Raw genomic sequence first — 13,454 nt, 5'->3', positions numbered from 1 at the left:
TACTTGGTTGGTTGTGTTAATCACCTTAATTTTAAACGGCTTTGATTGTATGTTGGCCTTTTTTATTTTTAATCATCAAAGATGTGTGGATAAGATTAAAAGTTAAACTAAATATTTTAAAAATAACCAAATAAATTTGTTGATGTTACGAAGGCGCGCCTAGGCCCATGCCTTGAGCCTTGTGCCTAGGCTCAGAGGCGCGCGCCTTTGTAACAGTGCCCGCCTGACACCTATAAAGTCGCAATCTGTTGAGCCTTGAGCCTGAGGAGCCCGAGGCGCGCCTTTGACAACTATGGTTGGCAAATGGAAACACACTGAATCCTCTAAATGAATTGACACTTCTCACGTACTTATAATCAAGTTTGACATATTAACTAATATGTCTTTCAAGCCAAAGGAGAAAAACAAAAGACATGTATCTATCACCTCTGATTTCTATCTATCTCTCTTCAAGTGTCTGTTGTTATAAGGTTTGCTTTCAATATAAGAATGATGCCAACTTGTGCTCTCATCCATTTGCATGCTAATTATTCTGCGAACAAAATTAATATTATCAGAAAGAGTTGCCATTACATTAAACATGAATGTATTCTTTAGAAAAGTAGATTAGTTAATCAGAGTACTGAAACATCCTTATATGAATGCCTGAATAATTAAATTTAGTAGGTTAAATTTGGTTCAAGAATGTCTGAATAGGAATGAGGCAAATTTTTGAAGAAACATGATTATTGATATATTCATTAAATTTAGGCAAATTTTCTTTATTCATTAAATATAGCATATGGGTGTGGGTAATTTTCACACGCAAGTGTGAAACTCTGCAGAGACAACCTCTCTATCCTGAGAAAGACACAGGGGCGTGTGAGTTCCCATGTGAGTCCCCTTGTGAACATCCACATGCCCGTGTGGAATTTCCACAGGGGCGTGTGGAACACTTATAAATTTTTCTTGGGAGAACAGAGAAGTCAGAGGGGTATATGGGTGCCTTTGTGGGTCGGCCACACGGACATGTGAAATTTTCACACGGCCGTGTGGATACGTTCGGAGGGAAAAAGAGCTATCCTGATAGCATACAGGGGCATGTGGATGCCCTTGTAAAACTCTCATGTGGAGTCACATGGGCGTGGGTAATTTTCACACGCCCGTGTGGACATACAGAATACCAAAAGGCGCAAAATTTTTTTAAAACCTACATGCGCCTTCTCATTTCTAAACGCCTCCCCATTCAAAGAACATCTCCATTCATCTTCCCGACCCTCTCTGCGTCTATTTAAGGGGTTTTTGCACTGTTTACCGACCGTATTTGAAGTTTGTGATTTTCATTTCGCCGGTAAGTTTCTTCTTCCCCTTTACTTTGCCAATCTTCTATTCTTTTACTTATTGTGGTCTATTTTGCTTGAATATACTGATTGGAATGTTGGTGAATGATTTAGAATGAATCTAGAAGTTTTTATGGTGTATTTTGAGAATGTTTGAGATTCTAGCCGTGCGGCTGTTACGCCCCGAAGATCCACACGGGTGTGTGGAATTTCCACACGACCGTGTGGATTTCTACAGAATTGTTATTTGGAGTTTATTTGATCGATTTCTTTTCGATTCTTGCAGGAATGGCTCCCAGATCGAAGAAAGCAAAGCCGACAAATTCCCTCGTGAGCCGTCACCTGAGCAGCTTGCCATACCAGAACATCAAGCAAGATTCGAGCGCTTTGTCGATGCTCAAGTTCGGGCAGCCATGTTTTCCCGGACTTGAGCGCATTGAGAGAGATATATCTCGGCGAAGAGATGGCAGACGAGGTTGAGGAGCTACTATCAGTGGGGAGTTGGAGGCAATTATTTTCCATACGTTAGCCTGCTATCCGTATGCTGACATTAGAGGTGTTGGCGTCCTTTGAGTTCGATCGCTCATACTCCAGTTTTGACAGCATCGACGCCATTTAGTTCAGAGCCTTCGGATAGTACCATAACATGAGTGTTACACAGTTTTCAGCTCGATTCGGTCTCTATGATGAGGTGTACATTGACATAGAGGAGTACGAGCAACTACCGACGAATTATCCCGGTAGTTTGACTCCGCAGCGTGCATACAGGATGCTGTGCGGATATGGACAGTATAAGCCGGGAGTGTCCAAGGCTAGATGCCTCTCTCGACCAGCCTACAGATATGTCCACACCATTCTTAGCTGATCAGTGAATGGGAGTGGTGAAAGCACTGGAGTTCTGAGCAAAAAGGAGCTGTTATATCTATACTCCATGGTACAGAGCGAGCCACTCCACTTGGGGCACATCTTGGCGGAGTACTTGCGTTACCGAGGTCAGTACGCCAGAGTGGGAGTGATTTTCTCGGGCCCATACATCATCATACTCATCATGGGGATGGGTTTACTTAACGTGATTAGAGGGGCCGAAAAGATCATTGTTCCATCTCTCCTCGGCTTGGAGACCATGAGATTGATGGGCATGATTCGCAGATACAGAAATGGTGTTTATGTCATGATCATGCCTCCACCAGAGACAGCCGAGGGTGAGGGTGATGCAGCGAAGGGTTCTCAGCCTACTCTACAGCTACAGCCGGAACAGATGGAGACAGAGGCACCCCCTACAACACAGGAGCCACCACGAGTGAGGATTTTCTCCTTCTTGAGCCCATGATCATTTTGAGAGGCTCGAGAGCGCTGTGGGGGGTACTCAAGGCTGATTTTGATGAGGTTCGCGCGGCATAGGCTGTGAACCATGCCGAGGTGGTCTCGACATCCTACAATAGATACTATAGCGAGACGTGCCGTCACCCTTCGTCATGAGACCCCGTGCTTCACCGACATCTCCAGCATCACCAGTAGTACCATCATCACTACCAGCAGTAGCTGAGCCAGTAGAGCAGGACACCAACGTTTGAGGTGTCATTTTATTTCTTGTATTTTTCTTTATACTTTGTTACTTTATTTCTGCATTTTATTTTGGACATGTATTACTCAGAAATGATCTTCCTTCTGAGTTTATCTTATTGTTTTCCAGTTGTATCGAGTTGTATTTAATTTTCATATCTTTATAGACTTGATTTTATTTTGTTTGTTGAGCTTTACTGAACCTCCTTGTGTATATGTGCAAATGGTCTTGTGAGTCTTGGAATTGAGGAATAGTCATGGGCACTGTCATGTATCTTTTCACATAGCCGTGTGTGCTCTACAACCTGTTCGAACTCAACTCTCAATGAATTTGACTCCATCAAATGTACACTAGGAGTTTAGGGGAGTATTGTTTTAATTGCCCATCTCCACACACATGTTTCGATTGTTATACTTTTTTATTGTGCTTCCATGCGTACATTAAGGGCAATATACATCTTAAGTGTGGAGGGGAGTTCACATTACACTTTTCTATACTTATGCATTCATTGTTCATGCTCATGTAGCCAATGGCGGTTCACCTTAGTTGCAATGGTTGTATTCTTAAGTTTAGGAAAATTTTTAACATTGAGTACTATCATGTTCTAGTTTTACTTGAATTTTTAGAAATTTTTGCCTAATTAACACTTGTTGCACTACTCATTCATTAAACCTTGTGGAAACTCATGTTCACCGTTTAAGGGGTTGTCTTTAGCATGTTTCTTGTTTTAATTTCTTTGAAAAAAAAAAGAAAAAGAAAAAGAATGAAAAAGGAAAAACATATGTATTTGTTTTATTGTGTATTGGGGGTGGAAAGAGCTACCACCTATGAAGTATGAAGCTACTCTCATAAGTCGAAAACTAGTTATGCCCTAATGAGAGAAAAAACTATCTCATATGATGAGTGAAAGCTACTAGCCCGATAGAAAGAGCTACCACCTCGAAAGTGTGAAAGCCACATTGGCGGCCGCCTAGGAAAATGGTTACCTTAGAGGATGTGTAAAGCTACTACCTTTTCTTTGTGTATATAAATAAGTCCCTCTTAATAAGAACTTTGAGAAGTACATGTTGGGTTGACTTGAGTGAGTTTACACACATTTACACAATGTCGGGTTATTGTCCTTTTTTATTCAAGTTTTTAGCTAGATCAAAGATTTCTTTTATTAAGTGTTTGAAATTTTTCCTTGTAGAATACCTCTTTTGCATGCTTTTGGTGAACCTAAGGCCAAACACTTTCAATTTTCCTTCTTTTATGCTTGAATGTTTTAATTTTGCTTGAGGACAGACAAAAGCTTAAGTGTGTGGGAGTTTGAGAAGTGCTTGTGTATTAGTAATACGAAGTATTCTTTTCTTATATTGAGCATCACTTTTATCAGATTTTATAGCTCATTCGTGTGTATTTGTAGCAGTTTACTGTATCAAAAACTGTAGAAAAATCACTGTAGTAGTTACTGTTCATAGTGCGCAGGAAATGAAGACCTGGAAATCCATACGACTTTGTGGAAATTCCACATGTCCCGTGTGGATGCCCGATTCCAGCCCTATAAATACCGCTTTGAGAGTTTTATTTGGGGATCTTCTTCCTATCTTTTGATTATCTTTTAGGGAGAGCATGGCTAGGGTTTGGAGAGGCTTTTGCTAAGCGTTCCTACGGCATTTGTCATCGAGTTTCTTTGGAGGAGAACTATTGGGGGAGCTTTCATAGGCACCGATTCGGTGAGGTGTGCCCTAGGTTTGACAAGGGAACCTTTAGATAAGACGAGGCGGCTCCACAAGACCATCATACGGACTACAAGAGGGTTTTCTCTATGGATTGCTTGCACTTATCTTTGATTTCATATTTGCTTTTGTATTGCTTCATAGAGGGCTAAACTCCTAGTAGGTGGTTGGAATTGTAAACCCTAGGATGCTTTTGTTTCATTGGCTCTTATTATGCTTCTTTAATTGATGTTTTAATTGTGTTTCAACTTTGAATGCTTGTTGAATTGATTTTCCCTTAGAGTGATAGTTGGGTTGAGAATCTATCTTGGAAATCCTTGTGAATGAGTGACACTTCATTAGGATTAGACAAAGCAAAGTTGAAGAGGGTCGAGAGGGTGAGTCGAGAGGTAGTGGAACATCCCCTTTCCCTTCTGATGTGATTTATCCTACGTCCACGTTCCAAGAGTTTTTTGTGGTCATGATAGAGTGAAGTGCTAAGAGACAAACTCCACTAAGGTTTAGTTGTGCGAGCAACAGAGTGAAGTGTTAAAGTAATCCTTGGTGCTGGGGCTTAATCGTGACTAGAGGTCTTTGACATTGACCAAATAGTTAGATCTATAATAGGGAATAGGGTTTATCTCTTGGAATCCCTAGAGCTTCAAGCAACCCTACAAAATGTAAGACGTCAAAAGTATCCTTTTCCGCAGGGGCATAGTATAAGGGTTAGTCACAGTTGGTCTTAGGTTTAGGACAGTATGTCTTTGGATTTTCACGACTTATTAAACTTCAATTAGGAGGCACAATGATTTGTTTTGTACTTAAAACAATAGTCCTAGGGTGAGCAATGTCTAGGTACCCCATCTTCCCATCGATTACCTCTCCTTATTCCTATTGTTTTCTCTCCTCTTTTTTTTTTATTTTTATTTGCATTGATATTGTTCACTTAAACGACAAATTGGTTCACTCTATAGCTAAATAGCATTACTACTTGCTTCTTAATAACTATTCCCTGTGGATACGACTACCCATTCACTGGGGTACTTTATTACTTCGACAACCCGTGCACTTGCGGTACACACAAGCAAAGGATGTGTCAGTCACCCTTTTGTTCTTTGTTGTTTGAAGAAGACAAGAATGTTCTGCTACATAATGCTTGATAGATTATATCTTCTTAGTATTATACCATGAGCATAAAATTAGGCATGTACACCCCTTTGCAGAACAAATCGCTCTCACCCTAATTGCATCATTCTTCACATATTTATACTCAAACCCTTTCCTTGTTGAAAAATCTATAAGCATACTCTTAAACTATTTCAAATCTATAAATCTAACATCTAAGGACAAATCAGGTAATGGGGCATCAGGGTTATAAAATTTTGTACTAGACCTGTGTCTTTTTGCATCATCAGCATCAGATTCTTCACTAGTTTCTTCATAACTTCCCGAGTCTGATTACTCAATATAATCATTGTAAAAACCTACAACTTTCCCATCATAAGCAGTGTTTAAACCTATGTTTCTCCTTCTATACCAACAGTGTCACCTACCCTGCCACCATCTAAACTTTTATTGTCATTTTCTCCAATACATTGTCATTTTCTCCAATACCTGCAAATATTGTTTTCTTTAGCTAGACATACTTGCTCACTTTGACCTTGGCTTGGTCCCTCTCATCATCTGCATCTGAGTCTAAAATTGGGACATCTGCCAGTATCTCCTCATCTTCCTCACTTGAGATGTTCTCATTTTCACTCCAGTTATCCTCATTCATCTCTAATTATAAATCACTAGCAGAACAAGACATTGAATTGTCTATTAATTTGATAGGAATACCCATTGGATTATTTGACAATTCTGCAGGCGTAGGGCATAAAACACCTGGTAGTTTCTCACCATGTTCTACATCTGAACACTCCACATAAACATCTACTGTGGCATGCCCTCATTAGTTGATCTATTAACTCCATAATCCCATCATCAAGTTTTAATAGTTTTTTGTGATCCCCCATTATCCATAAAAAACAAGTTTAAAGATTTCTCAATATCATAACCTAGCTCTTTTCAAATCCCCTAACAGATCCCAATAACAGAGCTTATCAGGGTCCACTGCAAATTCTACAATTGACTCATCTATATATTTCAACTCTCTTCCTCTTACTAATATCCCTCCATGATAATATTTAATAGTGAATTCCTCCATGATGCTACACAATAGAGAGAGACATGTCACTTATTGAATTTGAACATCACCAAGTATACATGTAAATGTAAACTAACACATTTAATTAAGCAAGAAGAAGACAATCAATGATAAAGTATAGTGATTTGCTAGTAAGTTTGCAGATTCACAATCAATTTATAGAGAAATCAAACAAATTCCAACATGGAAAACGAAAGAGTAGCAAACGGAAACCTGGTTGGCCTAACAAAGGGGCCTCACGCTTAAGACAAGGTGTGAAGGACTTCACAAGAACTGGATGGTGATGGTGATGGCGATGGTGATGACTCGATGGAGATCTCTCGGCCTAGCGATGATGAACTATCCACAAGTGAGGTTGGCCCTCTACGATTGCAAACCTGGTGATGGAGATTTCTTAACCTGCCAATGGCAATGGTAATGACTCCATAGGTGGCGAGAAGGATTAGGGCACGCTCCATAGGTGGAGAGAAAGATTAGGGCATGATGGTGAAAAGGAAGGTTCGGGATCTCAAATTCTGATCCAAATTAAAGGATTCGAATTTATTTTTTTATTATTACTTTTATCTTTTTTCATTGATTTAAGTGTATAAGAATGTCATTTAATCAATGGCATCGCCACATCAGCATTAAAAAATGTCAGCATATCACAAAGAGACTGCAGATTGAATGACCGTCTGTCTTTGGACCATAATTTCCTGATGTGAAAGTAGAGGGACTCAATTTGACCAAAAAATAATAGAGGGACCAAAAAGGGAGGCTTGCAATAGTATAGGGACTAATTAGGGAATTTCACCTTCTTTTATCACCAATGCCTTATGTCACGTGTCCCTTGATCAGTCCATATATACATTGTTTTCAGGTATTAAAAAAGTTTAAAAAATCTCCATGTCATTTTGAAACATGCCAATTCTAGTAATGGAATTTCAGGTTTGATATACCAACTAATAATGGACCCGTGAGTATTCTACATTGTGGTTCATAAAAGAAACATTGGTCAGGACAGAAAAGTAAAGAACTTAAAAACAAAAGCTAGATATTAAAGCAATAATTTCACATAAAAAGGTTTTTCTTTTTCTTTTACAATTTAAAACAAAATTGTACACCAAAGACAATTAAAGATAGCCTAGAATTTTTGGGGCCCTATACAAATGTAACAAGTGATGTTGAGGAGCCAACCATCAACTAAAACGTAGGCGATTATGAGAGATGAAAATATCAACCGACCTTGGGGGTGGCTCTTCTCTCAGTATCACCTCAAATAATTTTTTTTTTTTTTTTGTTTTATTCATTTACTATTATTTTATTTCAATATTTTCCCTTGCTATTTGTATGTATTTTTTTATAATATAATATTTTTTAATTTTAATGAAATCTAATTTATCCACTTTTAAAAACATATGTGAGTATTGTTGAAAAATTATATATATATATATATATATATATATATATATATATATATATATATATGTATCCGCCTTCCAAAAATATGAATTATTATTATTCCATAAAATAAATAATAAATAATAACAGAAAAAAATAAGAATAGAAGAAGGGATGATGGCAATATGTTTGGAAAAAGATAGGGAGTAATGAGAAAATGTAAATTTTTATTTTCATTTTTTTAAAAATACACTACCATATAATCATACCTAGAAAATGCATTATACACAGTAGAATTAAAAGATGCTTTTGGTAAAATAACTATATTATGAAAAGAAACTTGTAGACTATATAGTATTATTTAATAATATTAAATATCTTTTACCATTTGTCTGGGTAAAACCAATATTAGGTAAAAAAGTAGCTAGACTTCTAATAGGAATGAATTTTATATGACATAGAAATGGTGGACTTATAGTCTAAGGAGAAAAAATTACTATATGCAAACATATGGATAGCATTTTAACTTCACCTATAATTAATAATGAGGAATATCTTATTGAAGAAATATTTTTCAAAAAGAAGTAGAAATCTATGAAGAAATAAATTTGGATATAGAAAATGATTTGGTAAAGAAAAAAATTAGAACCCCTAATAGAAAAATTGAAAACCGATGGAACTATAGGAGAAAACCCTATAAAAAGTATTAGTAGAATTAATATTATTTGTAAATTAGAAATCATAAATCTTGACTTAAGGTTAACATGTCCTTTAATCAAAGTAACTACCTATGAATAAGGAGAATTTTAAAAACATATAAAAGAGTTAGAAGAATTAAAACTAATCACTAAAACTCAAAGCCCACATAGAACTAGACCATTCATAGTTAATAAACATAGTGAAATTATCCCGAGGAAAAAGTATGGTATTTAATTATAAGAGATTAAATGATAATACAGAAGATGACAAATATCCACTTCCTAATAAAGAAGCTATAATAAATAAAATAAAAACTACTTATATCTATAGAAAACTTGATCTAAAATTTGGATTTTGGTGAGTCCCTTTAGCAAAAGAAAGTAGACCGTGGATTGCCTTTACAGATAATGGACATTACGAATGCGTTGTTATGCTTTTTGGTTTAAAAAATGCTCCACAAGTATTCTAAAGAAAAATGGATGATATATTTAGAAAATATGCAGATTTTATTATAACTTATAAAGATGACATATTGGTTTTTAGCAAATTTGTAAAAGATCATGTGCAACATTTAATTATATTCTTTAAAGAATGCCAAGAGAATGGTTTAGTATTATCTAAAAAGAAAATTAAAATGGGAAGTAGAAAGATTGAATTTCTTGGCGTAATAATAGGACAAGGGGAAATCTATCTCCAAAAACATATAGCATCTAGTATTTTAGAAATGGCAGATAAATTAGAAAATTTGAAACAAATTCAATCCTTCTTAGGAAAATTAAATTATGCTAGAAATTTTATACCAAATTTAAGTCAATTACCAAGACCATTATATAATAAGATTAGACAAACAGGAGAAAGACATTTAAAAAATGAAGACATAAAATTAGTTCACCAAATTAAGGACAAGATAAGGAATTTAAAACCATTAGAATTACCTCCCCCTGCTAGTTAGTTAATTATCGAATCAGATAGACAAATAGGCGGATGGGGAGCTGTATTAAAATATAGACCTACTATATTTTCTAGTATAAAAGAAGAAAAAATAAGCTTGATAGTGGAACATATCAAACAAAAGTAACTACAACAATTGCTGAAATTATCGCAGCAATAAAAACAATGGAAAAATTTTAATTATGTATTATCATAGAAAAAAAGTTTTACATTAGAGCAAACTGCCAAGTAAAAGTAGCATTTTATAATAAAAAAATTAGAAAGCAAATTATCAGAAAATAGATGGCTAAAATTTATAGACTACATAATAGGCAATGTGTTCCAAGTCATAATAGAACACATAAAAGGAAATCATAATTTCTTAGCAGATAAATCATCAAGAATAATTAAAGAAACCACTTGATTTATCCATATGAGTTGACAAAAATGGGGATTACAAACCCAATAAGTTCCTTTGAGTTTTTGTTATTATGGAAATCAAGAAGCTTTTTTCCTACTAAACCCTTGGCTTGTATCTTTGAATGTTTTGAACAGTGGCTATGAAGCCAACATGATCATTTACATTTCTAAGCATCGGATGGGCTGAGTTGATACCAATTACCTGTAGCAATTTTTTCTTAGCCAAATAATCTTTTATTAGCTAACCAGTCTCTCTTTATTTTTGTAGATGGACAAGAAAAACTTTCCTTTAGAACCAACCCTAAAACTTCATGTTTTCCCTATGGGATCAAACCTTTATTTCAACACACCTTTGTCAATCACTGATCATTAACATATCCTCATGGATAATATTTGGGCCTCTAGAAATAATCCAAAAAAGTCTCATACCAGTTCTCCATACTTTTAGCACTTATTTTCATAATGGAAATAATTTCCCAAGCTCAAGCTCCACTAACCCAAATCTTTTGACCTTATCAAGAATCACTTCTCAAGTCTTGAAGCCACATTCAGTAGAGTACTTCATCAAACAAGAAAGAAAAATCAAATTTCATGAAGCAGAGGTGAAAAATCCTGAAAGAAAAAGAAGAAAAACTAGAGAAAGAATTAGCAAAAGAAATAAGAAAAACAGAAGGGTTAAAAGAGTTTATTGAAAAATAGAAAAAGAAAAAAGAAGAAAAGTTTGAAATATATCCTAAAAAAATTAGTGAAGTAAAAGAAAAATTTTCGAATTAGTTATGCAGAAAAAGTAAGGAAAACAATTAGTTGAACAAACTGCAATGCGATAACTTCTTCAAACTGAAGCCCAGGATCCTTGATGGACTTGCTTTAGGGGGAATTGCATTCTATGAAGTTGGCCATAAAGATGCCGGATGTCAAATTTTTGGTGCCGTTGCCAGGGAATAGGCATTTTGGAAACACTTTACACTTTGCTATTTTAGCTATTCATCACTTATTTTGTTTCACATTTTCTTATTCTTCCATCATTCTGATTTGTTTTCTTTTCTTTGGTTACAGCTCTAGGTTATGACCAGAGAAAACCCTTCGACATTGGTTGAAGGAAATCCGAACATTGAATGAAGAATTCATAGAAGGGTAAAAGAACCTGTGTAAGAACAGTCAAATCAAGCTGATATCGAAGGTGAAGGGTCTAATAACATGGCAGAACAGAATGAGCAGCAGAGGACACTATCAGATTATGCCAGACCTGCAGTTCTTGGTAAGTAGTCTAGTATTGTGTGGCCATCGATCACGGCTCAGAATTTTGAGCTCAAGCCATACTTCATCCAGATGTTACAGCAGTCGGCACAGTTTAATGGTTTGGCGGATGAGGATCCAAACAATCACATTGACAACTTCTTGGAAGTGTGCGACATGCTCAAGATTAATAATGTTACGGATGATGCTATTAAGTTGAGAGCCTTCCCATTTTCCTTGAAAGGAAGAGTATAGCAATGGCTACATTTATTACCTAGAGCATCGATTACTACATGGGAGGAGATGGTAGAAGCTTTTCTTGCTCGATATTTCCCTCCCGAAAAATCCTCGAAGCTTAGGAATGAAATATCATCTTTTGTGCAAACGGGATTAGAGTCTCTATTTAAGACATGGGATAGGTTCAAGGAACTCCTGCGGAATTATTCTCAACATGGGTTTCCCGAGTTAATGATCATTCAGACATGCTATAATGTTTTGAACCCAAGCACAAAGCAGTTACTTGATGCTGCAGCAGGAGGTACCTTAGTAAGCAAGACCTCCGACAAGGCCCGACATCTCATTGAAGAAATAGCTATGAATAGTTATCAGTGGAACACAATGGACAGAAAGAAAGTAGCCAGACCTCATGAGATTGATGCAGTTACCTCATTGGCGGCCCAGGTTGAATCATTGAGCTAGAAGTTAGACAGTCTAACTTCTCCTAGAGTGGCGGCTATGACGGGTTGCACTGGGTGCGGGGAAGAACATGATCTATGTGATTACCCGATTTTTATTGGTGGTACATCCTCGGTGGAACAAGTGGATTTTGTGGGTAATACAATGAGAAACCAAGGCAATCCATATCGCAATACCTACAATCCCGGTTGGAGGAGCCACCCGAATCTTTCATGGAGTAATCAAGGGCAACAGAAGACAATGGCACCACCGGGTTTCCAACAACAACAACAAGCCCTAAATATGGAGAATCGAGTTTCAGGATTGGAGAACCGAATGACCAACCAGAAGAAGGCTTTGATCAAGTTCTTAGCATCATCGGATACAAGATTTCAATTGGTTGAAGCAACACTTCGCAACCACACCGCTTCATTGCATAACTTGGAAAATCAAGTGGGACAGATTACGAAGTCACTCTCGGAAAGACCTCAAGGGAGTTTTTCTAGCGACATGGAGACAAACCCAAGAGAACATGTGAAGGTGATCACTTTGAGAAGTGGTCGTGAAGTTGAGGGTAGGCTCCCGAGTGAGAAGACAAATGTTGAAGCACCCAAGGTCGTGGAGGTTGAGGAGAGAGCCAACAAAGGGAAGGAGGTGGTACCCCCACCCTACAAGCCAAGAATCCCTTATCCTTCAAGATTGAAGAACGACCAAAATGATGAGCAATACAAGAAGTTCCTGGGTTTACTCAAGCAGTTGCATATCAATATCTCATTTGTAGAGGCGTTGTCTCAAATGCCTCGTTATGCAAGGTTTCTCAAGGACCTCTTGACCAACAAGATGAAGTTGGAGGAGAGTGCATCTGTGATCTTAAATGCTTCATGTTCGGCTGTGTTGCAAAAGAATATTCCAAACAAGAAGAGGGACCCCAGAAGCTTTATCATTCCTTGCAACATTGGTAATTTGGGCGATGAAAAGACGTTGGCGGATTCAGGGGCTAGCATCATCGTCATGCCTTACACATTCTTCCAAAAGCTAGGCTTGGGAGAGCCTAGGCCCGACTTGGATGACATTTCAATTGGTGGACCAAACGATCAGACATCTGAGGGAGCATCATCAAAGACGTACTTGTGAAGGTCAACAAGTACATATTTCCTGTGGACTTTGTAGTGTTGGATGTTGAAGAGGATGTTGATGTCCCATTGATACTTGAGAAGGCTATTCATACGCACTTCCAAGGCTCTTATAGACATGGAATGCGAAGAGTTGACTTTACGAGTTGGGGATGACAAGCTTACATATCGCCTCACCGAAGCCATGAGACATTC

General features: G+C 37.1%; 1 non-coding gene across 1 annotated transcript; it reads right to left on the bottom strand.

Annotated features, from left to right (window-relative positions):
• Nucleotides 1-11,802: 11,802 nt before the first annotated feature.
• LOC120281447 lies at nt 11,803-11,909 on the bottom strand. The gene has a single exon (XR_005542592.1). It is a non-coding gene; the product is annotated as a small nucleolar RNA R71 (small nucleolar RNA).
• Nucleotides 11,910-13,454: the final 1,545 nt, after the last annotated feature.

The sequence above is a fragment of the Dioscorea cayenensis genome, chromosome 2 (assembly GCF_009730915.1).
Source record: "Dioscorea cayenensis subsp. rotundata cultivar TDr96_F1 chromosome 2, TDr96_F1_v2_PseudoChromosome.rev07_lg8_w22 25.fasta, whole genome shotgun sequence".
In the NCBI taxonomy this organism is placed as follows: Eukaryota; Viridiplantae; Streptophyta; class Magnoliopsida; order Dioscoreales; family Dioscoreaceae; genus Dioscorea; species Dioscorea cayenensis.
This window is presented reverse-complemented; position numbering and strand designations above follow the sequence as displayed.